At 34.8% G+C, this 22,812-nt stretch overlaps 1 protein-coding gene and 1 long non-coding RNA gene across 9 annotated transcripts in view; one reads left to right on the top strand and one right to left on the bottom strand.

The window, feature by feature from the left end:
* Window positions 1-22,812, bottom strand: part of ZFPM2 (zinc finger protein, FOG family member 2) — a 457,190-nt gene that overhangs the window by 98,330 nt on the left and 336,048 nt on the right. The gene's annotated exons all lie outside the window — the stretch shown is intronic.
* Window positions 11,048-22,812, top strand: part of LOC140603685 (uncharacterized) — an 87,231-nt gene continuing 75,466 nt past the window's right edge. For both annotated transcript variants that reach the window (XR_012006641.1, XR_012006640.1), the window contains exons 1-2: window positions 11,048-11,344; window positions 20,894-20,994. This is a non-coding gene — a long non-coding RNA (uncharacterized lncRNA). The remainder of the gene's footprint in view (window positions 11,345-20,893; window positions 20,995-22,812) is intronic.

Raw genomic sequence — 22,812 nt, 5'->3', positions numbered from 1 at the left:
ATAGCATATTAAATTTATAAAATATGGCAATAAAGATAATGGTTCAGTGCTGATACTGTGAAGACAATAGATAGATCTGGATTCAAATTCCCGAGAGAGGCTCCTCAAGGGTTAAATGGGGGTAAACATAGTACCTACCTTAGAGAGTATCCTAAAAACTAAATGAGATATAATATATGTGACTCACTTGGCCTTCTCTGACTGAAGTTAATCCTCAGTAGAAGTTAGATAGTTTGTCATTATTGTTAACATGATACCAGACCATTATTTATAGGTGTCCACCTTTGAAATTTGTTCTTAATATCAAAAAATAGAAAAATATTTTAATGAAATTGTAATTTTGTAAAATTATAACTTAGTAATACATGATTTATTTGGAAATGAGTTCAACCTCTTCAATGGAAATTCAGTCATATCACTTGGAAAAATTAATGTATTTAATTCATTTAAGCATTATAAAAGGGAGACCTAAAGGTATTGAGTAATTTTAAGCACATACTCAGAAATATTATGGGTAATACAAACATGGATTGAATGCTCATCAACTGCTAAGCATTCTAATAAGAACTTTACATATGACACTCATATATTACTACTATAGTTTTATATAGGTGGGAGATGTGAGTCTCTAAGAAGTAAAACAAGCTGCCCAATGTTTTTAATGGTGGAATGATTCATGAAAATTTAGCCACAGTTACTACTAAGTAGAGTCTTTTTTAAAGAAAGTATCATGCTTGTGATTCTCTTCCTCACATATTTCTTAAAACTTAAGAGGGAAGAAAACTATTTGATTTACTGTAAGAGAATATCGAGACTCCAAAAAAATTGGATAATTATACCTACAGACATTTAAAAAGTTACTTGTAGCTAGGTTTAGTGATTACAAGCAAATGTGATAGCTATTTACAGAGAGAACATATGGCCAGCAGTTTGAATTCAAATAAAAATAAGAAATGGGTAATAAACTTAGATTTACGACTATTATACACAGTTTATTCTTGATTTAATTTTTTGTTAAATGTGTATCTTCTGGTCCCAGTGTTTTGGGCTCTATTTTTCTAAGTATATTTTACTAAATGTTGGACATGTAGTATAGTGAAGCAAAAAACAAAAACAGAATGGCTGAGCCCTGAGACTAAGTGTACCATTAAGAGTGTCATCTGCTCTCCTTCCCCGTCCTTTCCTAAATTTAATTTAGGATGGGACCACTTTCCAGAGGTCCTAATATTCTTGAATGGGGCCACAGAAAATAAGAACTCTGAAGCATCACTTGCAGAAAAATGCATTTTATTACAGGCATTTTGTCACTAGTATCCTTTAGTACATGCTGTGTACTACAGAGTTGCCAAGAGCTGGTCAATAACCTGCGCCAATGCATGTAACACTTGACCTTATATACAGTCTTTGTGTGAGAGCAAAGCCACTATTCATAGGGATTTGTTGTTTCTCCATGGACTTAATTATTCACCCAATGAGCATGGGTCCCCCAGTGGAGGACTGGGTCAGTATTCTCTTACACCAGCCATTTCTTTTGCTCCAAGCTAGATGCTTATGTAACACTTTTTGATGAAAAAAAACTGAGTCCATAAAGTAAATCTTCTCTCTCTAATATCCTCACTCTTGTACTTTTATTTCACCACAAGAGAAGGGTTTGTACCCATCATAGATCATGTCCTTTTTGTTCATGCTTGAACTATTTGCAGTAGGTGTCCAATGGGCATCTCTGTCTCCAGTATTCAAAACCCATCACACTTTTCATGGAACTATCTTCTTACTGTCCTTTTAATTTTTTTACCTCTATCAGTTATATATTCTGCAATAATTTTTTTCATTCATTTTGTTTATTGTTTCTTTTGCTGTACAGAAGCTTTTAAGTTTGATGTAACCCACTTACCTATTTTTCCTTTTTTTGCCTATGCTTTTGGTGTCATATCCAAATGATTATTGTTAAGACCAATTTCAAGAAGGCTTTTCCTTAGTTTTTTTTTTTCTAGTAGTTTCAAGGTTTCAAGTTATACATTTAAGGCTTTGTCCAATTTTGAGTTGATTTTTGTATAGGGCTTGAGAAAAGAGTTCAGTTTCATTTCTTGCTTGTGGATATTCAGTTTTCTTAACACCATTTTTTGAAGAGAATATTCTTTCCCCATTAGGTGTTCTTGGATAAGATCAGTTGACCATTAATGCATAGTCTGTGCTCTCTATTCTGTATCATGGTCTATATATTTATTTTGATGGCTGTTTCTTTTGTTTGGATTATTTATGCTTTGCAATATAATTTCAAGTAAGGATATGTGAAGTCTTAAGCTTTGTTCTCCTTGCTTAACACTGATTTGTCTATTCATGGTCTTTGTGGTTCCATATGAATTTCATATTTTTTCTATTTCTGGAAGAATGCCAATGTAATTTTGATAGGGATTGCAATGAATCTATAGTTTGCTTCGGAGAATATGGACATTTAAACAAATATTAATTTTTCCAATTCATGAACATGGACTATCTTTCCATTTATTTGCATCTTTTAAAATTTCCCCATCAATGTTTTGTAATTTCAGTGTACAAGTATTTTATATCTCTGCTGAATTTAATTCCTAAGTTTTAAATTTTTTGTTGGTGTCATTGTTGATATACATGGCATTGTTTTCTTAAATTCCCTTCAGATAGTTTGTTGTTAGTATACACAACCTCCAGTGATTTTTGTATGTTGATTTTGGTAAGAACTTTACTGAATTCATTTATCACTTCTAGCAGTTTTAGGGGATATTTTCATGGTATTTCTTAAGGGTTTCCTACATATAGGATCATGTCATCTCAAAAAAGGGGTTGTTTTACTTTTTAGATTTAGATGTCTTTTCTTTTTTCTTTCCTTTTTGCTCTGGATAATACTTCCATGACTGTGTTGAATAGCAGTGACAAGAGAGAACATTCTTACCTTGTTCTGGGATTTAGGAGAAAAACTTTCAGTTGTTTTGCATTATGACCTTATACATGGTTTTTCATACATAGCCTTTATTGTGTTGAGGTGAGCTCCACCGTATCTATTTAGTGAGAATTTTTGTTATAAAAGTACAATGAATTTTGTCAAATATCTTTTTCTGCATCTATTGAGATGGTCATGTGGTTGTTGTCTTTCATTCTGTTTATATGATATATTGCATTGGTTTTCCTCTGTTGAACCTTACTGCTCTTCTTTACTTTCCTATTCATAAACTTTCTCTTCTACACTGGAAAAATTACCATCTTAAACGCAAGAGGCTAGGTCCTATTTTTCTGAATGCTTGCAATAGATCCTAGAATGAGCATCCTCTTTATCTGAACTTTAGTAAATCATATCCATATTTCAAAGGTAAATACCAATTTCAATCCTTTGGCTTTCCAGAGGCAAAAGTTATCTTTTCTTTTTCCCTATTCTGAAGGAAGGTGTTCTGCACCCTTCATGAAGCATCTAACATATACTGAATTGAATTACATACTTGTGCACACCCCAGTTGTAAGACTCTGATCATATAATTAATTTATGAAATAATAAAAAGGGGACCTATTATGTGTCTAAAGCTTCCATCCCAATGATCTTTAAATGTTTTTTACTGCAATTGCCCAGCCCATAAGCAAAATTTTCAGTGAGCATCCTAACAGATATTTATAAACATTATGCATTTTTACTACACGACTCTGTATAGTCCTTATAACATAAACATAAATGTAGATAATTTTTCAAAATATAGAGATAAAAATGAATAGGAATAGAAATTCTAATAATTTCTTTTTCTTTCTTTTTTTTTTTTTTAAAGATTTATTTATGATAGTCACAGAGAGAGAGAGAGGCAGAGACACAGGCAGAGGGAGAAGCAGGCTCCATGCACCGGGAGCCCGATGTGGGATTCGATCCCGGGTCTCCAGGATCGCGCCCTGGGCCAAAGGCAGGCGCCAAACCGCTGCGCCACCCAGGGATCCCTAATAATTTCTTTATACTGGGATACTTGCATCTGACTTTTGAAACCACTGTTTTAGATGCTAGCATCATAAAAACTAATCAAACACTTTTCAAGGCCTTAATCAGTATAGAAACCAACTACAGAGAGTGTGTAAAGAATTAAATGAAATATAATTTGATAAGCACATAATAGATTCATGATTTTATTTCTTTGGCGTCCACTACAGACCCTAAAACAGCATGACTTCTACATAATCAATGTATAATAAAAGTGTTTTTGAATGAATGAAGATTAAGCTTTTGCCTAGATGTTTTGCCCAAAGGCAGGTTGTTACTTAGGCAGAATTAAAAATTTTATTTTTTAAGTTATTAAGAAATAAAAGCATGTTTGGATATCCTTATCTAAATTTCGTAAGAGTTGTATGAGAGAAATTGAATACGAGAGCATCAGTTTTCAATCAATCAATAACTCTATGCCCATCATGTGCCAGAAACGATTCTAGGTACTAGTGAAACAACACTGAACAAGTGACTCCAATACTAGCACGATGGGGTTTACATCTTTGTGAGGGGGAATAGACAATAAATAAAGAGAACATTTAACATGACATTTTCAGAGGGTGAGGTGTTAGAAAGGAAACAAAGCATTGCAATGCAACAGGAAATTATTAAGTAGTTGTAGAGAAAGAGAACATGGTCGGAAAAAAAATGAAGGGTTCAAAAAAACTCTCCTGGAGGAGTTGGTATTTGAGCTAGCCCTGAATGAAGAAGTGACCCTGTGAATAGCAGGGGAAGAGCATTCATGGGAGAGGACAAAGGAATGGAGGACGTAGGAATGAGCTTCAAGGGTTCAAGAAACAAAAAGGAGGCTGGTGTAGCTGTGGGGTAGTTAGCACGGCAAGGAGAACAAGAATATTGATTAGAGGCTTTAGAGTCAGATCAGTTAGGATCTAATACCAGCTCCTCTGCCTATTAGCTCTGTAACTGGAAAAGTTACTGATATGCAAAAGATTAATATAATTCTTTTCCCTATTGCATGTAAAATTAACTTGAGTTTTACTTCTAGATAGGGTTTCCTGGTAAAAGTTGAAGTTTTAACCATGTTACTACATAGTATTGATTATGGAAAAAAGGACCACTGATTGGTAAATTGAAACTCAGCTGGAAGGAATATAAGTAAATTACTGAACTGATGAGGAGACCAAACTTTGGGCTTCCCAGAGTTTGGTGACTCTTGTAACTGACATGTCCCTGGAAATTCCACATATGAAATACTACAAGAGATAATAGTTTCTTTGGGTCATGATGCTTTAGACCTGGTGGCTCCCACAAGTCCCAATGCAAGTCTCATTTCCTTGCATTGAACTGCCACATGGGGAGAAGAGGTCTCCTGGGCAGCTAAATGGACTGGTAAATAGACTCCTGGATAGACTCCTGCAAGGGCCCCACTGAGGAAGAATCTCTAGCACTGAAGCTTGTGGTTCCTGCCCTATATCCTCCTAGGTAGACTGGCACCAAGTGTGACCCGAAGGTTTGGATCCTGGTGATAACTGTATGCTAAATCTCCACTTCCTCAACTGTTAGATGGGGAATAATAACAGCACTGGCTGATTTTGAGGATTAAATAAGTTATATCATTTTGACATAGCATCCTTGTGAAGCAGACATCAATTATACAATTGAAAACTGTGAGTTATTTTTATTATTAGCCCTATTACATTTTTGCAGATGAAAAACACTTAAGTGTAGAGAGACAACCGTCAAACCAAGGGTGAGAAAGCTGGGCAATGTCAAGACGAAGACCAGAACTTCTCGCTGGTCTCCTAGTTGAAGTCTATGTCATGACCTATTCTTTAAAAAAAAAAAAAATATTCATGAGAGACACAGAGAAAGGCAGAGAGAGACACAGGCAGAAGGAGAAGCAGGCTCCCTGTGGGGAGCCTGATGTGGAACTCGATCCCAGGACCCTGGAATCATGACCTAAGCCAAAGGCAGACGCTCAACCACTGAGCCACCCAGGTGCCCCTGTCATGTCCTATTCTTGCACACCACTTTAAGGCTATCCAGTTTCCCCCAGATGTTCTGTGGTGTGCAGGATATGAAGATGGCTAAAAGCTCAGATGTGCTCTTGCTTGCTAATTTCAACATGACCTAAAGATGGCATTAGAAGAGTAAATCTAAAGATGTGCGAGAAGCTGACAGGATGAATCATGTTTCACTTTCTCTTTCAATCTGCATCCTCTAGATCACTGGCAACTTGCTATTCCATCTAACTTATATGCAAGACTCCAGGTTAAAGGGAAAATATCTCTCTTGATGTAATAACTTATTTGACTACATGCACATCATGTAATGTTACATGAAATGCTGAAGTTAATAAAAGATCCCAGAACAGGATATTCAGTTTTCAACTAATCACTATTTTAAAAAAAATGCTACTCAAAAGATTCCATGATGGAGTACTTATCACAATTCTGATCTTCATTCTTCACCATCCCACCACCACCCTCCCACCACCAAGAACAGCTTACTCATGCCTCTGATTAATAGCTTTCAACTTGTTTAGCTAGCAATAATGCCAGAGCTATAATTGTTGGCCAAAGAACTGCTTTGTTATGAGAATCTTAGTCATCAAATCTTAATAACCCAGTTATTTCCATCAATGAAGGAAAAACTGAATTGCATTTAGTTTCCACGTCAGCCACAATGCTTATGTGGTTTTTGTGCTTATTATAACTTTTAAAAGACCTTTTCACTGGTGACAGCATTATAATAATAGCTCTAGAAAGAAAACATGAAAGATAGAAAAATATTCTAACATTTGAGATAAAAATGTATTGAAGTTTCAGGTTCCTTTCAATGGTAACAATGATATCGACATCTATGTCTTATTTTTTTTTAAAGTACGATGATGTGTCTTTGGCTGTAATACAGGTTAAGAGGTACAGAGTTAGTTGACCTGGTTGAGGTAATGAGAAAAGACTTCCATGAGAGAAGTCATGCTTTACCTGAGTTACGAAGGAAGACTTCGGAATGCTTAGGTCAAGGAAAGAGTAGAGGAGGATAGTTAGAGGGAGGGAAATACACAGGGATAAACAACATGTGCAAAAGCCCTGTACAGAACAAAGCCTGATCTTTGTGAAAAATGAAAAAATATCAGTGTAGGGGAAGGAGAGTAGACAGGATAGAGCCACTATGTAAGGCAACACAATTGAACACTGATGAGTAATTTATTGATGATGGACATGCTTCTTTTTATAATCCTTATATTTTAAAGTTCTTGGCTTAATAAAATATTTCTAACAGTAATTTATATTTGCTATGAACATGACACATATTCAGAATGGTGTCATATATTCCTGAAGATCTAGGTTTATTGTTTGAACTTAGCAAATAATGGTAATTGAAAATATACACCTTGAAACATGTTATGTTTGTGTATATATATATATTTATATACATTATTTATGTTTATATGTATTTCTTTAATATATATTTATATATTACATATAAAAAATGAGAACATAGAACATTTTTGTTCTGATGAGCTCCAAATAACTTTCTATGCTACTAAATTTATTTTGAACAAAATAAACTATGTCCATAAATAAACTAAGCCCATAGATCAAATAAATTTATAGAAAATTTAAATGTCTTGATCAAAATTTGATATTCTTTTCTTTCATTAAGCATTTCATCTCTTCCATCCAAAACATTTGCTTAATGTATATTATGATTTCGCTTGATTAAAACCAGCTATAGTCATTTTGACAATTAATAAAACTACATGTTTAAGACTGAATAACATTTACTTTGCCTTTTATTTTTTGCTAGTTTCTACTTTATAATTTTTTTAAAAATAAGACATGGAATGGTAAATTAGTGAAACCCTTTGATCCTCATGATACATAACATCAGAACTCCTAATCAACTTATACTTAATCATTCTAATATTCTTTTACTGAATTTTATCATTAACCATATTTATAGGCTCTTCATAACTTAATAATTTTCCATAACTTTCATTATTTTAGTTAAAACATTTTAAAGTTGAGTAGTTCAACCATTTAAACATTATTGATTCCATCTACTTTTCAGGTTATTTATGGATCCACTTTCTTTCTAGTATTTCTTTTTCACCTGATATAATTGTAAGAGCCCCTTTGATTCAACTTACCCCTTTTAGCCAACATTAATTCACTAAGCTTTATTTTCCTTTTTGCCCTTTCTAGCCCTTAGAGCTTAAAAATTTATATTCAATATACTATGTGTTCTTCTTTTATTTCTTTTCCTTCTCCATTTCCCTAATGTGTTTTTTTTATACTCCTTATTCTTGATTGATCTTCCCATGCCACATCCTTTAGGCAGTTAAATTTTCACATATTTCTAATTCAACATAGTCCTTATAAGCATGTCCTAATCTCCTTCCTGTTCAGGAACTCCATTTCATGATCCAATTTTCTTCTGATGCTCTTAGTTCACTGCTTCAGATTCTGATATCCATTTTTCATATTTCATCCTTTTTTTCACTTATATACTCCGAATCAGGGTCTACAAAAATCTTGGTTTTTGTGAGATATTTGAGTAAGGTTTGATATCAACTGGATACATACTGTGCAAAAACTTGGGCTAAAAAAAAAAAAATATATATATATAGTCTGGGCCTCAGTTATAAAGTTTACATCTTGCTCACAAGTTTCTAGGCAATTTTAACCCAGTAAGTAACCCCTTAGCTTCTTGGCTTTGTGTTCTGGTAGTTTGTGGCCAGTGGGATTTATTTGAATAAATATTTGCCAGTAGTTTTCTATCTACCTCACTTGGTAAGCTCCCCTTGAATATCTGTATTTTTGTAATAGAACTCATTTTAAGTTTGGTATAATAGTTGTCACAGGCTAACTGCTGTAATGATTTTACCCCAAGATGTATAATAGCTCCATCACAATAGACATTTACTGTATTGTGCTGGGGAGGGGAACAGAGGCAGCATGATTTTCCTCCACAAAGTCATTCAAAGACCTAGGTTGATAGTGATTCTGATGTCTTTAACATGTTGTTTCCAAAGTCACCCTGGGCATCATCTCCACCTGGGTTAGTCAGAGAAAAAAATAACATGAAGGAGCAGCTGGCCTGGAGTTAGTACTCACTGCTCCCATGTACACTGCACTGGCAAAAACAGTCACACACCTGCGTCTAACTGCAAGGGAGACTGGGAAATTTGGTCCATCTTTGTGCACAGGAAGAAGATGGGAGCCCAGATTTTGGTGAGTAGCTAGCAGTCTCTGCCACACAAATGGAAGGAAATTTTTTTTCCAGTTACAGATAGAGACTGTAAATAATAAATACGAAATTAAAATAAGTAATGAAAATGAAGATGGATGGTGTGATTAACTTTTTTGTAGAAAAAACTTAAAAACTGAATCTTTTTATGACCACTACTTCTATGATTTAAAAAAAATTTTCACATCAACATTGTATGCTAAATATAAATGTTAAATATAAATGTTATAAAATAATAGGGATGTTGTAGTTACTTGTTTGAAATGCAGTTGGGCCATATATCACAATTTTGAGGACCTAAGCATGCAAATTAAAAAAAAGGGGGGCAATCCAGGGGGGTTTGCAATTAGTTATATTACCTAACATGCCTCAAATATATGTCGTTGACTTAAAAAAAATGAGTACTTGTTTTCATACCCTAATATCCTGCACATGGACTTGAGCTGGTGGCAATAGAAGAGTCATTTAGGATATTTCACACACACACAAAAAAAAGCCTCCCAAATACTGTTCTTAAGAAGTACTACCAAAAAAAAAAAAAAAGTACTACTAATGTTGAACTTTGAAATTATGGAAGATGCAGGATTAGTCTGAGAGAAAATGGAGAGAAAATTATGATGTAAAAAAAAATCAAGTAATTGGTACTTTGATAAGTGAAATGACTACTTAATTGTCTTGGTTGGCAGGCTGAATAGGTTCCAGTTTAATGCGTTTCCATAACAATGGAAAACTGACACATCTAATCTTTAATTACAGTCGCCCCCTACCCTACCTATCTTACAGAAATGTTGTGAGGACAAATGAGATAAAATAAATGAAGTGCTTTGAGCTCATTTGTACCCAACTATAGAAAATCAATGAAGTTTAAGGGATCTATTACATATTACGATCACTATGATAGCCTAGTTTCCCAGTTGGCCCAGTCTGAGTTTCAATATACATCCCAATCAAAACTGACTTTTTTTAAAAACATTAACTTGGAATATTATATAGTCATCTGAAGCTTTCCGGAGGTCTATTTTATTTGAGAATATTAAAAGCTCTGTGTTATTTCAAATATGGTAAGTTCACTGAGTCTGAATTTGCTTTTGTCTATTTTTATGAAATATTGAATCTTAATGTCCCCAAATGAAACATTCTTTTACTTTTTAACAGACACAGTAGCAGAAATATATCAACTGCTTTGCAATCTTATGATGATAAAGGTATATATTTTTATATATCTTACTTGAGTTAGACTGTATAACAACTTTCCAAAAGTGGAATGCAAAAGTTGCAATCTGCCTTCCACTCGGTTTCAAGACATGATAGAAAAGTTGCCACAAGGCTGACTAAACTAAAATAAACATAGATACCAAGGCATTGTTGGAAAAAAATCAAATTTGTTCCTTATAAGTTTGTCACAAAAATATCGCTTGTGATAAATAAAAAGAAAAAAATGCTTCCACTCTTTTTTAAGTAGAAAATATTTTTATGATTGAAAATGGAACATCGGTAAGCGGCCTATACATTCACAATAAATCAGGACACTAAAAGATTTGAAAATTTCACAAGGACATCATGATCTCCCCTTCCTGGCTTTTTCTCCATGGTGCTTCTAATCATCTGGAATGTTTTATATTTTGCTTATTTGTTTAATAAACTAACCTTGTAGAAATCTATGCTAATATGATAGCCACTAATCACATGTGGCTAAACACTTTAAGTTAATTAAAATTTAAAATCATTTTCTTAATCTCATTAGCTACATGTCAAGTGCTCAATAGCCGACTGTGGCCAGTGGCCACCATATGGAACAGTGCAGAACAGAACATTCCCATTATTGCAGAAGCACTGTCTCCAGGACAGTGCTTTCAGTTGGTAACACCTTTTACTCAAACAAATTTATATTGGCTTTATCATTTTAAAACTTAAAATCTAAACTTCACAAAAGGGATTCAAAATGGTAGTTTAGTGCTCACTGCAGCAGCACATACGCAAAACAGCAGTTTAATGTTGAAATAGTTTTTCTCATCAAATGCACATTTGCACATATTTCATAATTAACAGTGAGAGTAATAAAGTTCCTAGTGAATAAAGAATTCCTGAATGGCTCCAGCAATAGAGTACCACAAACTTGTCTGTTGACCTCAGGAGGTAAGTTCTTTAGACATAGTTAGAGGGCACCAGATAGAACATCTGGGGTAAGGTTTTTCATTTTCTGCATTTGGACTTACTTGATGCAAAGCTATCAAACTCCCCAGCAAGAAAGTTTTATGAACCCCACTTACAGATGTGGAAACCACTAGTTTAGGAGAATTAGTATCCACCATAGTAACCTACTCACTTCTGCAACTGTAAAGACTACACTCCTGGTTTAGCTATTATATAATTTTAACCATGTTGACAATTAAATTAGCCACATTTTCATTGGAATTAATTCTGGTTTCAACACACCCTGAATTTTCAGCATACTGAGATGGTAGCTTAGAGATGACCTAACAGCTGCCTATTAATTTCAACCAAATTGCAGTACTTTTTTTTGGCTCCCTGCCACCCTTTCCCCATTCCCAATGTCTTGGCTTTGCTGGAGTGTTTATGCTAATATCTGCAAAGCGATATCACTCAACAAAAGCTGATCTCTCAAGACAAAACTTAAAGTAATGTTTTAACATCTCAATTCTCATTCTACATTTTAGAAGCTTTATATGGCTGCCCTCTCATAGAAAAGCTAAATTTACAATGTATGCATTCTACATCACTATCTCACTCCTTCATGAAACAAAGCAGAGATATGTAGGTATATATGACCAACTAAGGAAATAATAACCAACTAAAGTGGTTGGTATATTCAGTATCACTTAGTTGCTCTGAAATATGATAAATAAGAGTGGCTTGATACATTCCTGGCCAGAGAACTTGTGAAGAGGAATCAGCTCATCAACGATTTCTCTACCTGACATGATGTGCTGTGAACTCTGTCTGCTGTGTCATGATGTCCTCAGTGTGTTTTCCATACTTTGTCATATTTAACTCAGAATGATCCCATTGATTCATTCATTCAGTCATTCATTCAAGACAATTAATAAACACCTGATATATACTAGATACCGCTAAACACTGGGGATACGTAAATGAACACACAGTCTTTGATCACAAAGAACTAACAATCTAGTGATAAATATATTAACTGGATAGAATTTGATAAGTGTGTTAAAGCAATATACACAAATTAGTTTAGGTCAGTGAAAGGGCTCCTAATTCAACCTGGAAAAGACAGGGTAGGCTTCTTAGGATTATCTCGGTGTTTTTTATTTTATTTTATTTTATTTAAATTCAATTTTCCAATATATAGTATAATCTGCGTTGATTCTTAATAAATGAAGAAACCAGTGGAAAGGAAAGAGGCAGCTTTGATGATTCTGGTTAGGTAGGATAACATGAGACATGCCAAGGAAACCAGAAATATAATGTTCTCTGTGAAGAAGAGGGGGGGTTGTCAGAGAGAGAGAGAGAGAGAGAGAGGGAGAGAGAGAGAGAGAGAGAGAGAGAGAGAGACAGTGTATGTGTGTGTGTGTGTGTGTGTGTGTGTGTATGTGTGGCTGGTGAAGGCTGCCTGTCTGTGCACACATGCATGCAGACATCAGAATGTACACTATGGATAAGCAAAGCCACAGGAGGAGCCTTGTGGTCATCCACTGTGTCATTTCTCTATTCTTTCCCTTTCTTGTCCCTAATAAAATTTCTTTCTTGATTCACAAGGCTGTTGGGACAATGGTGATCTCTTTAGAAATGCAAATAAAATTCCTATTTGAGAAATGATATGCAGTAAGTATCTGCATCAGAGAACCACTGCTTCTCCGTGGTCACATGCCAAAGGGGTGCAGGGAGGGGGACTGCATAGTTTCATTAAACATAGGTACTCACATGGATTGACCTGAAGTCATACACAGGAGGACACTACCAGTAAACTATTCATCTGGAATGGGATTTAAAGAATCCCATGACAGAGACAGTTAGGTCTCCAAACCTCAGTTTTTCCTACCCACTGAAGACACAGCTAGATTATGTTTCCAAGCTTCCCTTGCAGTGGGCGCAGCATATGATTAAGTGTGCCATTTCTCTCCTGGACTGTTGTACTACCTTTCTAAACGAATCCCCTTCTTGTGCTCTATTCTCTATACAGCAGGCAGAATAAGCCTATGAAAATGTATAAATCTTATCAAACTCTCTAATACTTTCCCATCCTTATGGTTTTCCGTGAGAACCAATGATCTTCCCCACCACAACATTCATCTCTGTAACCATATTGTCTAAGATTCTCTTAACTCCCAAAGCTCCTATATGCTGCTACCTAGCAATGCCAACTCCTTTGCTCTTCCTCAATGTTTCCCCCTGTGTCTAGAACAGTTTCTTCATATGTCCGTCATGGGTCACTTTCTCCCTATTTTCAGATTTTGGCTCAAAGGACATCTCAATGAGGAAGCCAGTCCCGAACTCCTTCCTTAAAGAGCAGACCGACACCCAGCCAGCCAGCCAGCCATTTGTGCCCTCCACTCACTGGCTCTCTTCGTGGTTTTGTGTTTCTCCACCACACGTATTACAGAATGACAACAGGATCTAGCTGATATTAACCACTCTGCTTTAAGTGACTTAGAAGGAGAATACTAGGTTTCACTGTCCCCTCCTAATTTCAGTAACAACTCCTAGCCCTCAATCACAATTCTCAGGTGTAGCTGATTTGTTCATGTAGCCATTAGCCTTTCAGAGGTTACTTTGTATCAGTCAGTTTATCAAACAAGGGGAAGCAGTGTCTGGGCAATTTTCTCCTAGAGTGACAGCCCTCATGGAGTTCACTCCCCTGGAGAAGGTGAACATCGAACTTTATAGTAAATGTGGTGAGTGTGGAGCATTGGGACATCAAACACATAGAAGAGTGGCCATAGAGTCTACATGATACCAACTGGTCTCTTCTAAGGTCCTTTAGGTTATAATGATCTCTCAGTTCACTTCTTTTTTATTGAGATAATCTTGGGATATAACATTACCTAAGTTTCAGATGTACATTATAGTTTGATATTTGTATACACTACAAAATCATCACTGCCATAAATCTAGTTAACACCCATCACCATATAATTGAGCACCTTCATCCATTTTACCCACCCTCCAACCCTCGTCCCCTCTGGTAACTACCAGTTTGTTTTCTGTCTACATGGCTTTGTTTTGTATTTTAGATTCTATATCTAAGTAAAATCATAAATTATTTTGTCTCTCTTCTTCTGACTTATTTCACTTAGCATAATATATCAAATTCCATCCATGTCATCACAAATGACAAGATTCCCTTCTTTTTTTTAATGACTGAGCAATATAAAATGATATGTGTGTGTACATATATACACATTCACATACATACTACATCTTTTTTATCCATTCATCTGTCGACGGACACAAGTCGTTTCTATATCTTGCTATTGTAAATAATGCTGTGGTGAACACAGGGGTATTTATATCTTTTCAAACTAGTGCTTCCATATTCTTTGGATAAATGCCCAGAAGTGGAATAGCTGAGTCATATGGTAGTTCTACTTTTAATTTTTTGAGGAATCTTCATATGGCTTTCCATAGTTACTGCACCGATTTACATTCCCACTAACAATATGAGTGTTCTCTCTTCTCCATACATCCTCTCCAACACTTGTCTTTTGGTAATAGCCATTATTTTTTTAAAGATGTTATTAAGTGAGAGAGAGAGAGAGAAAGAGCAGGGTGTGATGGGGAGGAGTAGGGGGAGAGGCAGAAGCAGGCTCCCTGTTCAGTAGGGCTCATCCCAGAACTCTGGGATCATGACCTGAGCCAAAGGCAGACACTTAACCAACTGAGCCACCCAGGTGCCCTGACAATAGCCATTCTAACCAGTGTAAGGTGATATTTCATTGCGGTTTTGAGTTTTCTTTCCCTGATAATAAGTGGCATTGAATATCTTTTCATGTACCTTTAGCCATCAATGTGTCTTTGGAAAAATGTTAATTCAGATTCTCTGCCCATTGTCTAGTTACATTGTTTGCTTTTTTATTGTTGAGTTGTATGATTTCTTTATATATTTAGAATATTAACCTCCTACAGATTAGATGATTTGTAAATATCTTCTTCCACTCAGGTTGGCTTTCATTTTGCTGATACTTTCCTTCACTCTCCAAAAGCTTTGGTTTGTTGTACTCCCATTAAAAAAAAAAAAAAAAAAAAAAAAAAAAAAAAAAAAAAAAGTTTGCTTTTGTTTCCTTTGCCTTTGAAGTCATAGCCAAAAAAAAAACAAAGAAAAAAAAATCGCTAAGACCAATGTCATCTATGTTTTCTTTCGGGAATTTTATTATTTCAGGTCTTACATTCAAGTCTTTAATCCATTTTGAGTTAGTTTTTTGTGTTTAGTGTAAGAGAGTGGTCTAGTTTCATACTTTTGTGTGTAGCTGTCTAGTTTTCCTAACACCATTTATTATAGAGCCTATTTCAACATTGTATATTCTTAGCTCCTTTGTCATAAACTACTTGACCATATATGTATAGGCTATTTCTGGGCTCTCTATTCTATTCCATTGATTTATGTGTCTAGTTTTATGTTTATATCATACTGTTTTGATTATCATAGTTTTATAATATAGTTTGAAATCAGGGAGTATGACACTTCCAGTTTTGTTCTTCTTTCTCAAAATCACTTCGGCTATCCAGGGTCTTTTGTGGTTCCATAGGAATTTTAGAATTATTTGTTCTAGCTCTGTGCAAAAGACCATTAGAATTTTGATAGGAACTGCACTGAGTCAGTAGATTTGCTTGGATATTTTAACAATGTTAATTCTTCCAATCCATGAGCATGGATCAGCTTTCCAATTATTTGTGTCTTTTTCAATTTCTTTTACCAGGCTCTTGTAGTTTTCATTGTATAGGTCTTTGACTCTCTTGGTTAAATTATTCCTAGGTATTTTATTCTTTTTGATGCCATTGTAAATGGGATTGTTTTCTTAATTTCTTTCTCATAGTTTATTATTCATGTGTAGAATGCAGCAAATTTCTGTATATTGATTTTCTATCCTGCAATTTTACTGAATTTGTTTATAAGTTTTAACAGCATTTTGGTAGAGTAGTTTGGTTTTTCTATATATAGCATCATGTCATTGACAAATAGTGACAGTTTTATTTCTTTGTTTAAATTTGGTTCACTTTTACTTCTTTTTTTGCCTAATTGTTGTAGCTAGGGTTTCCAATAACATATTAAATAAGAGTGGTGAGAATGCGCATTCTAGTCATATTCCTAACCTTAGAGGAAAGGCTTTTATCTTTTCGCTAATGTGTATGATGTCAACTGTGGGTTTGTCAGATATAGCCTTAATTGTACTGGGATACATTCCTTCTATACCCACTTCATTGAATTTTTATCATAAGTGGGTGTTAAATTTTGTCAATGCCTTTTCTGAATGTATTGAGATGATCATATGATTTTCATCCTTCCATATGTTAATGTGGTATATCACATTGATTTCCAGATGTTGGACCATTCTTGTGTACTTCAAATAAATTCCATTTGATCATAGTGTATGATCCTTTTGGTGTATTGTTGAATTCGATTTGCTAATATTTTGTTAAGAATTTCTGTATCTATGTATAAGTAAGTAAGTATAAGGGATATTAGCCTATGATTTTCTTTTTTTTTGTGGTGTCCTTGTCCAGTTTTGGTATCAGGGTAATGTTAGCCTTATAAAATGAGGTTGAAAGCATTCCCTCCTTTTCACTCTTGGAAGAGTTTGAGAAGGATAGGTATTAGATTTTTGAATGTTTGGTAGAATTCACTAGTGAAGCCATTTGGTCTTGGACTTTGTTGGGATAGAGGTTTATTTCTGACACTATTCATTTAAGAGGGAGAAAAAGGAAGGGACCAGAAATAGATCTAATAGTTATATAGTTATTCAATTGCTAGTGTATCACTGAACATCTACTGGAATGTTCATCTTTAAAATAACACAAAGTAGTTATTACTCTTCCCACAGTGAGATATGAGGAATCCAACACTCAGATGGGCATTGTTATTCCCACTACAAGACTGACAAATTAAGGATGGGACTTTCCTTACAACATATGCACACAATCACACACTACATCACAGTGCTACTCATAATGTAATCTACAGACAAACTGTTACTGTTTTCCAATAAAATAAGGAAGCTGTAGCAGAATATAAATCAATGCACTGCTTCCTTTCTCCAGAAACTCTTGCTACAAAAAAAAAATGCCATTTGAACTGAAGGCATGATTTGTAACCAATTTACATTTTGTATATTCTGGAATAGAAAGGAGTAAGGGATAGTGGAATTGTTGTTGGGTAAGAGACAGCATAGCATGATGGATTCTGAGACCTGGTTGCAGGAGGGCAGAGTGGAATGTAAGGAGATGAGGTGGTGAAAAGTACATCTAGAGAACTAATAAAGGATCATGAAATTAGAAGAATTTATATGGCATGCCAAGAAATTTTACCCTGTTTTCAGAACAATGAGGAAACACTGAGGACTCATGAGTTTTGGTTACTCAAAGAATGTTAAGCTGGAATAGTCATTTTAATTTTGTAAATTATGTTTTCATATCCCTTCTACAGTTTTCATTCAGGTTTTAGTGGTTTTCTTATCCATTCATATAAGGATGATGATTCATATTTTAATAATAAATGAATATGAATATAATGCTTTGTGACATTTGTGGTAAATATACAGTGATTTTTGTTGTATTCGATAAATGACTGTTCAATGAAGAAATGAATAACTTTGCTCTTTGTACTGTAAAGATATTATTTAGTTTCATGAAGCATGTTACAACTCAAAAATCTTTTACTGTTAATAAACATACTCTAAATACTTAAAGTATATGAAGGTTTCAGAATTTTTTTTTAAGATTTTATTTATTTGATGGATAGAGAGAGTGAGCACAAGCAAAGGAGGCAGCAGAGGGAGAGGGAGGAGCAGGCTTTTTGCTGAGTAGGGAGCCTGATGTGGGGCTTATACTCCCAGGACCCTGGGATCATGACCTGAGCGGAAGGCAGACACACTGACTGAGCCACCCAGGTGCCCCAGAAGATTTTTTCTCATTAAGAGGACTGAAGATCTAGGTAATCTAACTCTTAGCCATAGTTCCTCTGCAAGTTTTACTGACTCCCCCTGGAAAAAGCACTGAATCTCTCTGTTTTCCTTTTATCACATACAAAATTAGGTAATACTATGTACCCACTTCTGCCTGCCTCATGGGGAATATTAAGCAGATGAATGAGAAAGTAGATAATACCACACACGACTAGGAAGAAGTATAAAATATCCCTGACCCTTTGCAGGAGAATGTTATCAATTTCAAGACATCATTATAAATCACAATTTATTCCTGCTTGTTTAAAGCAAGCGAATGGGGCAATTCAGGTCAAGTAGCAAAACAAGATTTTATTTCTGTTCCTGCTCTTGTTCTGTTTCATTGAGTTTTAACATTTTCTGAACTCCTAAAATGATCAAGCCCCTGTGGTAGGCATTTTCAATCCATTACAACATGGTTACCTCATTTAAAATTCATCTATGACCCAGACATACTGGAAAAGACAATAGAAGATTTGAAAAAAGATCAACAAAAAAGATATGTAGTATTGGAGCCTCCATTGGTTGATGCGTACCTCTTTTGCAAACTAACACATGACTTTTGAACACATATCATTTATAATATAATATAAAATAATATTTTATAATATATTTTATTTTATAATATAAAATTTTATTTTAAAATTATAAAAATTTTATGACTTTATTTTATAACCTGTGAATCGTTATCTTTACTTCTTGACTCAAGAAACTAAGGAAAAATGCAGTTTAACAGATCTTCTCATAACAAAATTTGTTAATAAATATTATATGTAACTTTCCTGATAAAATCTTGCTACATCACATTTTGAAATGTTCATCAACTTAAGGTCTATAAATAAAATCTCCTGTATTTGTCTTAAAAAATATGCAAAGCACCAAATAATCATTTTGGATTTAGTGTTCAGTTGTTATAAAATATTTTATGCAAATTATTTCATTAAATTCCTCTAATTCCATTATGTAATTATGAACATTTTAATGCACAGGGAAATTGCTCTCATCCAGTAAATTTCCACAATCTACATAGGTTTAAGAACCAGTATGAGAAAGCTGGTTTTCAAGGTCCAAATTGAGTGTGTTTGTCAAGATCATTGCAGCTAAATCTAAATGTGCTTTTATAAACACCAAAGGTGACAAACTCAAATGCTAATAGCAACAGAAATGTGCAAAGCAGGGGCACTCGGGTGGCTCAGTGGTTGAGCATCTGCCTCAGCTCAGGGCATGAGCCCGGGGTCCTGGGATCAAGTCCCACATAGGGCTCCCCACAGGGAGCCTGCTTCTCCCTCTGCCTATGTCTCTGCCTCTCTCTGTGTCTCTCATGAATAAATAAATTTTAAAAAGAAGAAGAAAAGAAATGTGCAAAGCAGGCCCGATGAGGACGAAGTGAACTGTAAATCTAAAGGAGAAGGGATTCTGTCACAGCCTTTAGTTGCCATGTGGGAACAGTGGTGTTGCCAAATAACCCTGTTTCTAGGGAATCTAGAAATCTTGATTTTTTTTATTTAAACATTTTCTGATTTTTAAAATGACGGCAATAATTAAAGTTCACTATGAGTAAAAGATAACACATTTGCAGGCAGTGCGTAGAGGACTGTCAACTAGGCTCCTCTGGTGTACATGCTCCTATTTGAAAAAACAACTAAGGACAGACATCCCATTTAACAGATAAGAATGCCAGAAGTCAAAAAGACTTTGTGATTGGCTTTAATGTCACACAGGCTAGCAAGGACACTAATGTGACTCAAAACTCACCAATTAGTCTTTATACTTCATTTGACTGCCTCGTTTATTTTGTGATGTGTCTAGAAATCAGGGAGAAATCAAACTATTCCATTACACAATTATGTGCTTCTACCCCACTATATTACGAAGCGTGAGCCAACAGCACAACACACTCTGCTGTCCAGACATTTCACAGCTGCCACAGCCTGAAAAAAGCTGGGGATTGCTTTGAGCACTAGTGTATAGGAGAAGAACTCACAGGGTGGTTACCAATGGGGATAAAAGAGAAAACCTGAGGATAAAAATGGACAATTTCCAGTTAAAATTACCATATTGTAATTTTGTTAGTTATCAGACTAAGTACACAGCAGCTTATCTGACAAGAAATTGTCCTTATGGGCATGATTTAACCTAGAGATGTCTGATTTCCTCATATGTGGTGTCCAGATGGTCCTTTTTGCTCTATGTTGAGACCAGGAGGCATAAAGGCCATTTCTAAAACAGAGACAATGAAGTAAGTGCAGGGTGGAAATGCACGAGGCTGGTCAACATAATGTACTCAATCAGATTATATTTTTAAAGCTAATTCCCTATTACTGACATAGCCAATTGGTGAGGGAGAAAAAAGGGACTATTTTTTTTTTTTTAGTGATTTTTGCTAGAGGTGCTATTACACGTGACTAGCAGCTGATGAGACAGATCCTGTGGTCATGCAGGCTCTGCAAGACAATATGGGGAAGCAAAGGGATGGCTCACAAAATTAACAAAAGAGAAGCCTAATGTTCTATTTGAGAAATATTGCTTCTTCCTTTCAATGCAGGATTAATTCTGTGCCAAACTTCACTGCCTCTTACATCCTACTGACAGGAAGGGTCGGCGTATGAGAAGGAAAAGAGAACTTTGCTAAAAAAAAAGCCAAACGTAAGTAGTCTACATAGGACGGAATACATAAACCACACAGCAAATAATTAAACAAAAATCTTCTAACTTGCCCTGTTTATGGTAGCTTCTTATGGGCAGTTCCAAATTACGACATTGGCTATTTGCATAGGATATTACAGAGCCATCTATCACAGTATTCAAGAAAAAGAAAGTACCTCAAAAGACATTTTTCTCATTTGGAAGTACAATAACTTTGTAAGTTAAAATTTGGAAAGCTTCCCAGTTTTCAGCAGTAAAACGATAATGCTAGACGTATCATTTTAAAGTGGAATCTCCTAGAAGTTAATTCAGTTGACAAGGTCACATTTAGACTTTATTTTTTTTCCCTTATGTTTTGCACTCAAAATAATTCCCAAATCCTATTATTCAAGCACTGGAAGTTACCATAGCAATTCATGTGTCTGCTCATACTCAACGTGCCTCTGAGATTGAAAGCTAGTTAAACAGAAAACAAAACAAAACAAAAAAACAACCTTCTATGATACAGATCATGGAATTCATAGTGTTTTGAGAAAGAGAAACAAACTAGAGACACTTATTTGTTGGATAGAACTGTTTGATCTTTAGCAATATCTTACTGTTGAAGATTCAGAAGAATAGCGCTGGACTTGAGTGCAAACTCAGAGCTGGTATGCCTGAGTTCAAAGTCTCATTCTACCGCTCACTTGCTGTGTGACCTTTACATAACCTCTTTGTACCCCCATTTTCCCCTCTACCTCATATGTCGTTGTTATGAGGATTAAATAAATTCACATTTGAAAGTAATTATAGCACAGTACCTAGTCCATAGTAAGCATATGCAAGAATTAGCTTTTGTCTTAAAAAAGACATGTTTTCATAATAGAAGATAAAATATATTTTCAAAAAGAAATTTTAAAGATATTGCATAAAGAAAAAATTGAACTTGAAAAATCTTCTGGGAATGTACTTGATGTAACCTGTGTTTTTCTTTTGGTGACGAGAAGACAATGGTAGAGATTCAGTGTGAAATATTTAAATTACTTTGGAAAAAAAAGGGACACCTTTAATATTTTTTCTGCATTTACAATATAATACATTATGATTCCTTTTATACCTCTTCAGTAAGTTCCAGATTTTAGAAATAAATCTATATGAATTATACCCAAATCTGTTAACATTTTGGTACATCTTTGGACACCCTGACTGGTTTAAAACTTCATTCACATAAGCCAGTCAACCCCACGTGGTCTTTGTTTCAACTCTTAACTCTTTTAGAAAGCAGTCATGATCCAAGGCATTTTTTTGATAGTGAAGCATCAATTTTCCCTTTAACTTATGAAATTTATTCTCTTAATTCCAACTTTCCCTGGTTTTTGTCCATTTAGTTATTTTGGTATTTTTAAATATTGCTCTCATATATTTAAATATATTTCTTTTAAAATATTAGAACATACTGAACAGTTTATTTTTTCTTGCATTTCTTCCCAACTTCTTTCTTCAACAAAACAGATGAAAGGAATGCTGTGTCAAAAGAGCCAATACTATTACGTGCTATTACGTGCTTTAGGTCAGAAACATTCAGAACCCAAATTTCTTTTCGACCTGCTTAAATGAAACTGATGTTTTAGGAGAAGAAAGAAAAGCTATATTGACATTTTTGAAAATGGTTTAAATTTCAATACTTTAGTTGAGGTTGTTTATAGTAAAGCAGAGAGCTCTACTCTACCATTTTGGATTATCCCACACAATTCAATTTTTACAAACAATTTGCCTATGTCTCTGGGTGGTCCAAAAGCTTTGTGGCTTTAAAATATGTAAATGTGCTACTGAGAAGAA

Source organism: Canis lupus, chromosome 14 (assembly GCF_048164855.1).
Source record: "Canis lupus baileyi chromosome 14, mCanLup2.hap1, whole genome shotgun sequence".
Taxonomy (NCBI): Eukaryota; Metazoa; Chordata; class Mammalia; order Carnivora; family Canidae; genus Canis; species Canis lupus.
The sequence above is the reverse complement of the archived record's forward strand: the minus strand, read 5'-3'. Positions and strand labels throughout refer to the sequence as shown.